We start from the raw sequence: 14,651 nt of genomic DNA, 5'->3' as shown, positions 1-14,651 counted from the left end.
TTAACTGGAAAAAAATTACTGCAGCTAACGTTCAGTTAACGCGGTCATAACTGTGACAGGCAAGTCTCATTATTCGCTACATATCAGACAGCGTGATAATCACTACGTGGAACACATTCGTATAAGCCACCGCCAGCAGAGTGTGTACAAAAATTATTCCATTTGGTATCCATACTCACGACTTTGCGCATTACTTTTCTCTATAGCAGTATTACTTTCGGTAGTTTGTTTCTTTTCTTAGGCCTGTTTTTTCTAAGTTGCCTATCACATACTCGAAAGAATTTTGACTATGTCACTCTACACCTCTTCGACTTCGTAACTGATTCATTCATGCGCTTATTTTGTGCACTCAGAGCAACATCCAATATCGTAGAGACTATTTAATTTACACGCCGGTTGTTTGTTTGTAAGGCTCTTCGTGGGTCTTCTCAATCTGATATCCTCAGTCATGCCTCTGTTCACTTCACAACAGTTTTAGCAATTCACTCTGCGAAGTTTACCGTTCAGTAATAAGAAAGTCTAGCATATCTTTAATCTGTGTGTTGTTTTTGTAAACCATACACTGATTTCTGCTGATAACTGTTTGCTGTGTTTCAGAAATATTTCGGTTGACATGTTTTCACGTTCAACAGTCATGAAACTTTCCATAAATGTGTTGCGCAATGTCCCATCGATATCGTTAGGTCACACTTTTCAGTTCAGAGAGCACAGTAAACATATGCATAAGCCTAGAACGATTGTGATCTCCCCCCCCCCCCCCCCCCCATGTGTCATGTGCGTGCATTCATTCGATGTCTTTATGCTGAGAAGTTCCGCCTGGTTTCACTCAGCCCACTTAACGTAACTGTCATGGGTGACTGCAAAGCCCTTCATGACAACGGTCGACCGGATACTGTAGCTGCAACGGAGACACTTCAGCAGCGTTTCCAATGGGAAGTGTTTGAGCGGCCACCACACACCCCGAATTTGGCTCCCACTGATTTTCATATCTTTGCTCACGTGAATCGCAAGCTATGAGGACAGCATTTTGGTACTGACAACGGGCTGCAGACCAGCGTAGATAAATGACGGAAAGCACAGGCAGCTGCCTTCTATGACAAGGATATTGGAAAGTTGGTACAACGCTACAACAAATGTCTACGTTGGAGCGGAGACTATCTAGAGAAGCGGCTGCAGTGTGCAGCCAAATTTTACAAATAAACATTTCTGATCTTCACTATGGTTTTCATTTCATGATCGATCGGACTTTGAAAAACAAATAGCCGTCGTATTTCATCAGACACAGTCCGTGGTATCTTACAACGTAGAAGTATCAATTTCAACTGATCCTTTAGTGACTGCACTGTGGTGTTTAGAATTTCATCTCATTTCTTTTGGTAGTTCAGTTTTTTCAGTACTTTCCGATACTCTCACATGACTCAAACAAAACTTTGAGCGTTCATGGCGCCCGTCTTGTGTACATTCAATATCCATTGTTTGTCCTATCTGATGATATGGGTCTTACGCACTTGAGCAGTATTAGAGAGGTCCTACAAGTGTTTTTCATGCTACCTTCTCTGTAATCTCATTGCATTTTCCCAGTTTCCTACCACTGTACCAAAGTGAACCATTCGCTCTAATGACGATACTGCCTATGCGATAATTCCATTTAATGTCGTAATAAAGTCATACATGCACTTATTTATACAAGTTGATTGTGTGAACTTGTGCCTCATTGATATTTTAGTGTTAGGATTATGCATTTCTACATTTATTGCATTGCGTAATAATACATACCTCAACATTCTAGTCACCTTGCTTGAACCACGGTGAAATCTTTAAAGATCTAACTAAACACCAAAGCAGATTTTTTCATAAAGTACTTCATCATAGGATACTGCATCATCTGCATGTATCTGAGGTTACTGTTAATGTTGTCTCCTACAGTATTAATATACAACATGAAGATCAACTGTTGCAACACATCTCCCTAAAGGCTTCACGCATAACCCTTTGACAGTCACATGCATTTAATTTAGTCTCCCTCTCTCCCTCCCTCTCCTCTCTCTCTCTCTCCCTCGCTCTCGTTTTCTCTCTCTCTCTCTCTCTCTCTCTCTCTCTGTCTCTCGCTCTCCCTCCCTCGCTCTCTCTCTCTCTCTCTCTCTCTCTCTCTCTCTGCCTCTCTCTCTCTATTTATCTATCTATCTATAGTACTATACTTCATCTCAATCTATTGCGTAGCAGTCTCTGTTTCTTCCGGTTATATGTTTTTAAATTTTTTCGAAACGATACGTTGTTCTTCGCATGTCATCGAGGTAAATGATTAAGAAGGTTTTTATATGACATGTAAATGCCATATGGCATTGTTGATTTCTTTATTTCAGGTGAGGCGTTCAGCTGCCTAGTGGAGTGGGTGTTCATTTTCCGCGCACATTGTCCACTTTTTCCCGGATATGTGAGAGTTGTGTCGAATGTGTATTTGCGTAGTGTAGGTGAGAGTAACAGATGCATGAATAGTTGCTTCGTGTTCGTGTTGTATGTTAATGATGAGGCAAGAGGAAGGAAAAACTCGGCGCCGCCACTGTGCGTACTCCTGACGAATAGCACCAAGAGGTCGCCGAGATTCACGTCCGTATGCGACGGACCGATCACAGTCAACAGTATCACATGTTCTGACTTCATGAGACGCTGCAGAGAGGTTTGGAATCTGATCCAGGACACTGGTGCAATGACTGGTAATCAGAAACTTTACACCATCGCCTCTATTCCCCTTGTCGTTCAAATACTTTCAGTGAAATTTCATCCACCACCAGGATCCGAACCGTCCTATCTCGGAGACAATTGTCACCACACAATCGTTCGTTATCGATATCGATTACGGGAGTGGTTTTTATACTGCTACTGATGGAGGCACTCTAAGTTGCGAAATTAAACTTTGTGAGATGAGACTCTCATTTGTAGCATTGCTTCAAACGAAGACCTAATTAATCAAAACATGAAGTTTTATTTTTGAAGGAAGGTAGAGAGTGGGAAAACGGTATTCAGACTGATATTTGTTTTAACAATTTTAATTGTGTATAAACATAGATATTTCTGACTCAGATACCACTCAGCGATATTGTGAAAGTTGCTGCATAGTTTAGAAACAATTACTTTGCATGTTTCTTTCATTTTACTCTTTCCTAGTTTTCAGGTTAATCACACATCGTTTTATAACGCTAGTAGTGGCGGAAATTGTAGAAAGCACAGAGCACTTCCCACTTCGTTGGTGAAAATGGTTACTAATAACAATAAAGGATGTGACGCAGTTTGTATATTTATTCCTTGTTGGTAAACATGGTTAAGTTTGTTAGTACATGTAAGTCCATTACGTAAGGTGGCAAACACAAATAACCAACTGTAACTGAAAAGCTTATCAGACAACCTTCCATAATCTGCACAGTTTTTGTTTACAGCTCGTACACACACGAATTTAATAAGTACAAGAAGACATTCGGTACACAGCTTTTACGGACTAACATATGAGCATGCGAAATGACCATGTGATGATGCGCAACGTTATCACACTGAAAGCGTCTCTAACTTGTGGTTGTACCGAAGCGGGAACATTGAGATTAGCGGACCTCGTATGACTGAGCTGATGGCAGCAGCAGACTGTCTGCAGAATCTCAATTGTCAGAGCCCCTCTTTACCTCTGATGGTCTCCCATCAACCGACTACATGTCAACAGAAATGCTAAGCGTGTCTAATAGATGAGTATTGTCTGTACTGAAGTTAATTCGCTCTGAAGTGTGCGTTTCATTAGATTCCTTTTGAGTGGCTTAATATTAGCTTGCGATCTCGTGTGTTGCATGCCTTATATTTGCTGTAAGTTTTCCGCCATATTAAAACACAGTAATACTAGAAGGACACAGCATCCACTTTATGAGACTACAAAATGACCTCAAACTGAATTGGTAAACGAGATGTTACACGTAATAAAGCGCCTTAGTTCAGCTACATTTTTTGCACATATGATTACAGTTATAGGTGAATTATTGATAAAATTTAATTTTTTCCGCCTGATTTTGTTCAGTAATTAGTTCAGGAGATTTAACCGACTTTTGAGTTAAAGCATAATTTTTACCAGAATACAGATTTGTGTTACGAGAATTATTTATGATATCTCTCCTAGATAATTTCATTGAGCTCTCTTATAACAAAATAAGAGCCTTGGTATCCTCAAACCTGTTCCTCAATGGTGATATCTTTTTCCGTTACCAGTTTCACCAATTCCTCAAGTAGCAGTGAGAAGCAGACTTCTAATGTTGGGGCCAAAAATCACCTTAAAGGTCTTTAAGAGACCGGCTGTACAGAATGGTTACACGAGTTCCAAAATCAAAGAGCTGCCAGAGTACAGTAAAAGTCTTCAGGATGATGTAGTGGAGACAATCAGTGAATTAACGATGGTCCTGTTTCACAGTTCCTTCTCTTCCAGTAATAATTTTCTTCACTGAGTTAATGCAATGTGGTCATAACTTAATTTTCGCTACTTGACCCAGTGTAGAAGCAAAACATTTTACCGTATGGGTACCCAAATTTATAGAAATGATGTTCAGACTGTGCGCAGACGAATTTGCGTTGTTAGTAGCGTTACTGTTATCGCTCACTATTAGGCCAACTGTGCCACAAATTGTTGAAGAAATTACAGATATTATGACTGAGAATGTCGGACGCGGTGTTCCATCTTCAGACAGTGCACGAGCTGCTTCACGACGGCTGAACAGCCCATGGTACATCGTTCGGAAGGTGCAGCGAACTATTGTGAAATGGAATCTATAGTGCTGTTCCAGGCTTCGTGGATGCAGATGGTCGTCACACTGAGCAACGTTTGTATCCTGGAAAGTAAACATGATACGCAGTTAAGAGATGTTACCCTATTACGTGCAAATTAAAATGTGGTTCATTCAATGGTTTATTCGTAATTCTCTTCCTCATGTTTTTACAAAGATTTCCACAAAGTCTCATTGCCCTACTGTCACTCGTTTTTCAAGGAGGCCCTTCCAGATAACAAAAATTTAATTATAACAAACCTGTATATCACGATGGGTGTTCAATAGGTAACGGAGCACATTTTTTTCCGAAAGCAGGTTGGTGTTATTCAGGATACCAAATCACTGTTTTATTCCCCACTCTTTTGACTACAAAACCCTATTTTTCCCCATAATCTCCGTTCAGTGCGACAGCCCTACCCCAACCTTACTGGGAGGTCTGTATGCCCGCCTGGTACCACTATACCGGACTACGTGGTGCTGCATCAATAACCTCCTCATCATACACGTTTTGCTTCTAGCGGAGTGCATCCCACGTTGGGCCAAATGGAAAGAAATCGGAACGCGCAAGATCCGGGCTACAGACTAGATGAGAAAAAACAGTCTATTGAAATTTTGTGAGCTTCTCTCGGGTGCGCAGACTTGTGCGATGCCTTGCATGGTCGTGGAGCAGTGGAAGTTCGATTGCATTTTTGTGGCGACGAACACGCTGAAGTCGTTTCTTCAGTATCCTGAGGGTAGCAGAAAACAATTCAGAGTTTATCATTGCACCATCAGGGGGAGATCGTACAGAATGGCCCCTTCATTGTCCAAGAAGACCATCGCCATGATTTTACCTGCTGAGGGAGCGGCTTTGAAGTTTTTCACGTAGACGAGGTAGTGTGGCTCCATTCCATAGGTTGCTGTTTAGTTTCAGGCTCGAAGTGGTGGATTCATATTTCATTTCCTAAGACGATGCTCGACAATATTTGGCACGATCAGCCTCGTAACGCGCAAGCAATTCCGGACAGATTTTTGTTTTTCCTTTTAAGAGGTGGAGCCCATCAATCCCCACACCGGCATGATCGCCAACACAAAATAACCACTACCATCTCTTCAAAAGGGTTTGTTTTCACTAGAGTGAGGTCTCGCAGGATGTGGTTACTGCGATGTTTGCATACGTCTTGTTAAAGTTAACCATTAATACGAGCTCACCTGGAGATAGATTGGGTCGAACGTTGAACGAAGGGTAGCCATTTGAAGGGCAGATGGGAAAAAAGTGCCAATGCAAGAGCCAAGAGAAAAAAAAAAACTCTGCGATAGTTGGGTCGGGTTGTAAGAGCAGTAGCAGTTTTCTTGCTGTCTGCGACAGGTCATGCAAGGGTAGGCTTTGTTAGTAGTGGGTATCATGCAGGTCGATACCTTTGACGTTGTGCGGTGCTGTTACTCGTCGACTGTCGTTGGCTGCCGGTGTCGATTTCTCGGTCAGCATCAGTATACCTCTTACAGGTTCATCATCGTTTTGTGTTCGATAGGTCATATATCATATTCACAGTGTAGGGTAATGTTGGCGATTTGTTTGTGCGTCAGTGTGCGAGCTTAGCGGTTTCCCTGCTGTAGCCTGTTGGTCTGCTGTAATAGGAGCTGGCATATCCGGGCAACGTTACTGATATGCAGGGGCTTGCCGACGTTTGTCGCTTGTGGGTGTGTGTTAGCTTGCTATAGGTGGTTATGCCTTACTTAGTAGTGTCTAACCACCTATAGCATACACCCAGAAGCGACAAGCGTGGGCAAGCCACTGCATATCAGTAACGATGACTAGATGTGCCAGCTGCCGGACAGATGGTCCTTCGTTGCTCTTTATGGTCTTCTTGGGGTACACGGAAAGAGCCTCCCCGCAGATCGTTCAGTTAATGTCATGAAAAACCAAACAATCGGGCGTACCCTGAGCAACCAGATAATTCAGAGAACCAGATAATTTTCAATTACATCCAGTAAAGATAGTTATGGGAGATTTTAGCTGCCACAGTGTATTATGGGGCTACAAAGAAACAGATCAAAGCGGAGAAGGCCTTGAAAACTGGGCAGAATGCATGGGTCTACAGCTCATACATGATACAAAATCGCCATACTCTTTTAGCAGTGGGAGATGGAAACGTGGATATAACCATGATAATATATTTGTCAGGGGAAATATTGCCCATCAAGTGAAGAAAGAGATGGGACAGCCAATCCCTAAAACACAACATCGTGCAGTTATCTGTAAAGTAGAAACTGCCATTCAACCTACATATGTTCCTTTCAAGAGATTTGATTTTAGACTAGCAGAATGGGATAAATTTGCTGAGAAGCTTGACTCCAAAATCCTTGCCCTGTACCCCTCTCCAGGAAATTATGAATCTTTTATAAATTTAGTTAAAACTATCTCCCGCAGGCACATTCCTCGGGGATGTAGAACAACCTACATACCAGGACTGAATAAAGACACAAAGACCATTTTGGACAAATATGAACGCCTTTTCGAAGAAGATCCCTTTTCTGATGAAACAATACAAACAGGATAAGATATTTGTCAGCCATATCAGCAACAATAAAAGAAGGATGGTGCAATCTTATGACAGAACTTGATATGAAACAAAATAGCAGAAAGGCTTAGCAACTGTTGAAGAACCTTAATAATGTCCCATCCACCGCTCCACAGCTATTTCTGGTGTAACGCTGAATCAGATAGTGCACCAATTATTGTTGAATGGGAAAATAAAGAAAAGAAATGCAAGCCAAAGACATCAAAGATTTCCTGAAGAGAACGACTATATTGGCACACCTTTCCCTCTGGGTGAATTAGAAACCGCAATACACGCAATGAAGAATAACAAAGCCGCTGGCTTAGATGAATTAAGAATGGAACAAGTAAAAATGTTTGGGCCAACGACTAAGAAGTGGATTCTAGACATGAAGAACTTATGTGACTCAAGACTGCAAATACTGAAGATTTAGAGAAAAACCAAAATTGTGGAATTGTTGAAACCTGGAAAACAGCCCACAGAAGCTAAAAACTTCCGATCGATATCACTTCTGTGTCATTTTTATAAATCCCTAGAAAGAATGATAATTAATCGCATCTCAGCACATATTGACCAAACACTGGTAAGAGAACAGGCAGGCTTTCGTCCAGGGAAGTCTTGTTGCGGACAGATCTTGAATTTGACACAATATATAGAAGACGGTTACGAACGCAAACAGATAACTGGTGTTGCATTCGTCGATCTCACTGCCGCTTATGACACCATCAACCATAAGAAATTATTAGGGAAGACCTATGCTGTTACAAAAGACTATCATCTGACGCAATTTATGAGATGTCTGTTACAAATTAGACGCTTCTTTGTTACTCTACAAAACAAAAGAAGTCGGAGGACGATACAGAATAATGGCATACCACAAGGAAGTGTGTTAGACCCATTGTTATATAATATCTATACCAATGACCAACCAATTGAACTTGTCACAAGGTCTCTCATCTATGCAGATGATACTGCATTTGCTGCCCAAGGAAGAACCTTTGAGGAGGTGGAAGAAAAACTAACTACAGGTCTTCAAACACTGTCTGTCCATTAGGATCACAGTTACCTGAAACCAAATCCCTCTAAAGCACAAGTGTGTACATTCCATTTACGGAACAGTGAGACTAGAATAAACCTAAACATAACCCGGAGAGGACAAGAACTGACCAACTGCGATACCCCAAAATACCTAGGAGTAAAGATTGACCGTTCCCTCACCTTCAAAGTCCACTGCAAGGACACAAAAATGAGAGTATGTACTAGGAACAACACCATTTTGAAACTGATAGGTAACAATTGTCGCGCACTGTCCTTATGCTTCTCCGCTGCTGAATATGCAGCACCCATGTGGTAGGCGTCCAACCATGCCAAACAAGTGGACACTGCCCTTATTGAAACAGAACGCATTGTCACTGGCTGCTTGCGGGCAACTCCTATTAATAAAATATATCATCTCAAGGGCATAGCACCTCCAGGTATCAGAAGAAGAACAGCAGCAGAAAAAGAGAAGCGGAAACAGCAGACAGATACTAGACACTCCTTGTTCGGATGTGAATACCAACATCCAAGATTAAGATCAAGAAATATTTTCCTCTGTTCAAGAGAACCACTGTTAACATCACCTGCAAATCGTCGAATACAGCTTGGAGTAACTCACCATCAGAGAGGTACTGGAACAACCCTATTGAAGAGCTTGCTAAGAGACGTCACCTCCCATATAAAACATAGAAGGTACTCAACAGACTGAGATCTGGTGTACCCTGCTGCAAGGTCAATTTGAAGAAATAGGGTTTCTCTCAAGGAGATGAACTATGCCAATGTGGCGAAAAGCAAGATTATCAACACCTGTTCAGCTGCAGAAACCTCCCAGCCCCATGCCCGATGGACGATCTGGTTATCGCCAGTGATACAGCAGTTCAAACGGCGGAATTTTGGATGTCATATGGAATTTAATCATGTACTTATATTGTTTGTAAATTGATGTCATATCTAATTTAATCATGTACTTATATTTTTTGTAAATTGCTGTCTATCGGCTATATCTGTGTGTTATGTTCTGGACACGAGCATATAAAATAAGTGGTCTTCTTAAAGGCGCCGAGGAACCCAGCGGGCTCACAACTTCGAGTACCCCAGCTGACTGACGAGTGTGTCAGCACTACGAACAGAGGCTTCCAGTTGACAACGGAGATCACCTCTAATGTGTGTCAGCACGTTCCAGCAGTACAAGGATCATAGCTACCTGCGGCCGGCCGTCACGCGGGAGATCGGATAGATTTGCGTGATCTTGTTGCGATGATGGCAAACGCCTCGCCCAACGGCTCAAAGTGCATTCATTCACTGCCAGGTCTCCGTAAATATTCTGCAGACGCCTGAAAATATGTGCGATGCTCGGGTTTTCCGCCAAAAGAGACTCAACGACAGCTCGCTGCCTGGAACACACTACCGTTACTGACGCCAATGTAAAGGCTACGTATAGCACAATCACCTATCGGAACTTCATGAAACTATAAGGGCTGAAGTGGGAATATTCTACGATGTTCCACAAATAATTCTACATTTTTTCAACGGAAATTGGCCAAGCAACAGAAGATGTTTTTCATTACTTATCGGACGCCCCTCGTAATTCATACCGTATTATATTTAATATTAACACTGTCGCTGTATAATAATGCAATAATGAACCATAGACTTGGTGAGGTGTAGTAGGTTGCGTGCCTCAGCAATACAGATAGGATACCGAAGGTCCAACCACAGACACCAGACTAATCTGTAGAGGGGTGTAAGGTGTCAGGCAAATCCAACACCTTTCATGAAAACCCTGACATGATAAGCAAATCCAGTAGTACGTCACATAGCTCCGAATAAATCGTGACATTAAATTAACCAAAGTAATACGAGTAACGAGTGAGCAAATGGAATACCACAGACTAACACAAGAATGCCTAACTGCATGTCATACCTTCCCACCGTGAGACAGACGCAGTTCCGAGGGGAGAAACGATAACAGAAGCTGAGAGCAGAACCGTGTTAAGCTAGAAGGCCACGTTTCCAGCTAACCACCAGGACCACCCCCCAGCCCATGTTAAAAGCTATAGCCCTCCAGAAGAACAGTATAGGTCTTACGATAACACTAAAAGGGCCACAACAGCCGTAAGTTTTAGCGTGAGACTTTTTCGCGTCTCTGTTACGTTGAAAACCAAAAAATCATTGCCCCACCACGAAAAGTAGCCGCTAGGACCACCCCCCAGCCCATGTTAAAAGCTAGAGCCCTCCAGAAGAACAGTATAGATCTTACGATAACACAAAAAGGGCCACACCAGCCGCAAGTTTTGGCGTGAGACTTTTTCGCGTCTCTGTTACGTGGCTAACGTTAAAAACATTACCCCACCACGAAAAGTAACCGCCAGGACTACCCCCCAGCCCATGTTAAAAGATAGAGCCCTCCAGAAGAACAGTATAGATCTTACAATAACACTAAAAGGGCCACACCAGTTTTAGCGTGAGACTTTTTCGCGTCTCTGTTACGTTGCAAACTTTAAAAACATTGCCCCACCACGAAAAGTATAACGTTTCTCATTGGATAGACACAATTTTTGTAGGCGGAGCTTAAGGTTAACATTGAGACCCTGACTGGTCAGGTGAAAACACAGCCAGATAGTTTTTTTTAAACCAACTTCGGTAAATTGTAGTAGGGACAAGTTAAAAAGGAGTTGCTTCGGAGACGGCGAGATGCGTGGAGCTGTTCCGACCGCCGCTCCCTGACGCTGACTAACCACCGACAAGGTAATGAACGTACGTGATGCCGCATATGCGCGCATAAAACTTCACTCAGAACTGCAGAAGTCTCATATGTTGCATCCCCTTTTTACCTAATACTAGTGTCGATCGTCAATTAAATCTCATGGCGTTCACATTTGCTACGTAAGTTATAATCTGAAACGCGATGATTTTTTCTGTTATGTAATTACTGAGAAGCCACATCAGCCACTGTAATTTACGACGAGTTAGATAAGTAATTAAAGATAATTGAGGGTCACTGTAGACCATTTTGATAGTTTTCTCTTCTGTGAAACTTAATTCAAACCTAGATTATAGATGTGATATGGCATAGGTCATCCTTTGATCCATTGTAGAACTTGGAAACCCACTCAGGGAATATTCCTTCACATTTTTGTTGAACGCAGTTGGTTTTTATCATCCTGTATTAAAATATTTCCTTTTATCAATAGTGCAATTTATAAACAATGTTTTGTGAGTAGAATAAAATTTCCAATGGTAAACTTAACTGCTTTTTCGACGTTATTTTACCAGCTAACTAAAAAGTAGGAAAGCCTTGAACCCCTTCCACTAAATTTAGTTAGTATTAAGATTCTTTTACAGGGAGTGCAGTGGAGCTGACGCTGAAATCATTAAGTATTTGGTTATATCATCGCTAGTCTCACCGAACTCTTCTGAATTCTACATATCATGTATGGTCTGGCGTCTCCTTACCAACAACAGGTCCCAGGTTCAAACTAGTCAATTCCCTAAAAAACACGCTCAGAGCGTCGTTGCGCGAAAGTGGTAGGGAGACACGACTTAGAACAAACAGACACCACGCAGAATGTTAGAGGGATAGAAACTTTTTCAGTCGTTGCTGGAGCTACAGTCTGTAACAATGACTGATATGGTCCAGTAACATTAGCAAGAATGGCCTTGCTTTGTTGGTGTTCATGAACAACTGAAGGCAAGAGAAAATTATAGCCATAATTTTCCCCGAGGACATACAGCTCTGCTGTACCGCATTCGGATCTTTTACAGATAATGTTGTCATCAGGAGAAACCAAACTCCGATTCTACGGTTCGGTGGAGGATAGGAGACTTGAATTCGATAGGTGGAAAATGAAAAGATGGAAAAATAGTCAGTTGACTTGTAGTGGGAAAAAATAATGAAAGCAGACTTCTGTACAGAGTATAATTTAACACTAGAATAATCGCAAGACCAACCACTCCCGTGACTCTTCATCATTTATGAGGTTGTACAACTCTCAAAATCTCATTCCCCTAGGGATCCCGGAAGAAAGGAAAAGTTGCTGTATCTTTGAAAGTGCTAATTCCCATTCATACAGTACATGCCATGTAAATCTGATAAGTATGGGATAAAATACATGCTTTTGGGTGATGCTGATAAGCGCTACATCCTTTTTGGATCTTATTACCGTGGCAAACATGAAACTCATGATCCTAGCAAGGGCCTTGGTTACCACGTCGTTATGAAGTTGGCACAGCCATTCCTCAACTGTGGTAATAACATCATGACTGACAACTTCTTCACCTCCGTGAAACTGGTGGATGAAACAAAAAGGAACAAGTGTAGTTGGCACTCTGCGGAGATCACTCAAGGAGATCCCTCCTGAGGCGCGAAGTGGAGACGACGCATTGTATGTAACACACTTGTACAGGCCACGCTACAATCTTCTCACAGTAAAGCAAGGGAGAAAGAAATAAATGTCCCTATGCTGAGTCACATGCATGCAGGATGTCGTGTGAATGAAAATAAAATTTAGAAGCTTTTCATTTTTATAACGAAAGTAATGATGTAGTCGATATAGTTTATCAAAGGGCTGGACACTATAGTGTCAGAGCTAGCACCCACCGATGGTCTCTGCATGTTTTTTACAATATTCTTGACGCTGCTATGATCAGTGCTCATATAATTTTTTTAGTTCCTAACCTATAAGAAGATTTCACGTCGAGACTTTAGGTCAGAGTAGCAGATGAGTTTGCTGCCTCCTACAAACTGTAGAGAAGAGACGGAATGTGTTGTCAAATTCAGGTTTGCTGCAAACTGTATAAGGGAAACAAATCATTAGACATATGCTTCAACTGCAAGAAGTATGTGTGCAAAAGCCGGGAAGCAAATACTCTTGTCGAATGTCTGAACTGTGGGCGCATCACAGTTTAGACAATTCTGTGAACTATTTGTCCCTAAGTATTTCCAAATATTTATAATATGGACTCAAGTTGTTTGTTCTTACGTTTTAGGTTCTTGACTGCAGTAAGCAAGAAAACATACAGAGCGTTTTAGTCACCCGTTACGATTTAGAACCAATCACAAACACTCGGTACTTGCGTTATTTGTCTGTAAAGGCAAAAATAGAATTAGTACTCACATAAACAATGTGTTTTGACTCCGTGTAAGTCTTCTAATGAAGAAAAACATAGTAAGATTGTCTTAATTACGTGTTTTAACAATGAGCGATAAAGACTGTGGAATTTCTTCTGTAAAATTTAAAATAAAAAAAAAGGTTTATATCTGGAGATTTATGTTTGACAGTGAACTCTTCATCTTACAGACCATATAATCCTTTCGTTACAGTTTAGAGTCTTTCCGAGCGTATTGTCAACATGGTGACACAAAACACCACCGAAATAGGAATGAAAGGGTGTTTTTTTTAAAATTATGGATCAGCAATAACCCACATCTTACTACTAGAGGTACGGCGAAGTACAGTACTTCCAGTGTTAATAGTTTCAAATACTAGGTCTGTGTCACGATATACGGTTGTATATGTGGAAGAGACCCGGAGACACAGGAAAGACTTGTAGAAGCTTATGTAATACTAAGACCGGGATATCTAAACCATGTTTTATCGTGTAAAAATTATTCCAAGGGACGATGCGGACTCTGAACACTTATTATTTGTTATGAACTGCAGATTCAGGCTGAGGGAAACTGCACGATTGTAGGAAGGCAGGGAAATGAAAGTAGGGATACTTCAGAGGGCAAATGGTTAGTTATGAGGGACAAAATAGTGAAGGCAGCAGGGAAGCAATTAGGCAAAACGACAAGGCCTAGTAGTGCACCTTGTATAACACAGGAATTTATTAGAAGCAATGAGAATATTTAAAAATGCAGCAAATGAAATATGCAAAATGATAGACAGCAGTATCAAAAATGAAATGAGAGAATTTACATATTGTCTAGACAGTAATGCTAAAAGGCAAATGCAAAGCTGTAGAAACATGCATGACTAGGAGAAAAATATATGCAGTCTATTCGAGAATTAAAGAGGCCTTCGGAGAAGACAGAAGCAGCTGTATAAATACTGCAAGACGAGATGGCAAGACTGTACTAAGGAAAGAACGGAAAACCGAAAAGTGGTTAAGCACTCCAATTACAAAGGTGGTAAATCCTGACAGACGTGAATTTTACTGAATTAGCTGTATAATAAGTCATACTGACACGAATTATATAAATAAGAATGAAGAAACAGGTAGAAGCCAACCTTGGAGGAGACTAATTAGGGTTCTGGAGAAACGTAGGAACATGCAA

This window comes from Schistocerca serialis, chromosome 3 (assembly GCF_023864345.2).
Source record: "Schistocerca serialis cubense isolate TAMUIC-IGC-003099 chromosome 3, iqSchSeri2.2, whole genome shotgun sequence".
In the NCBI taxonomy this organism is placed as follows: Eukaryota; Metazoa; Arthropoda; class Insecta; order Orthoptera; family Acrididae; genus Schistocerca; species Schistocerca serialis.
This window is presented reverse-complemented; position numbering follows the sequence as displayed.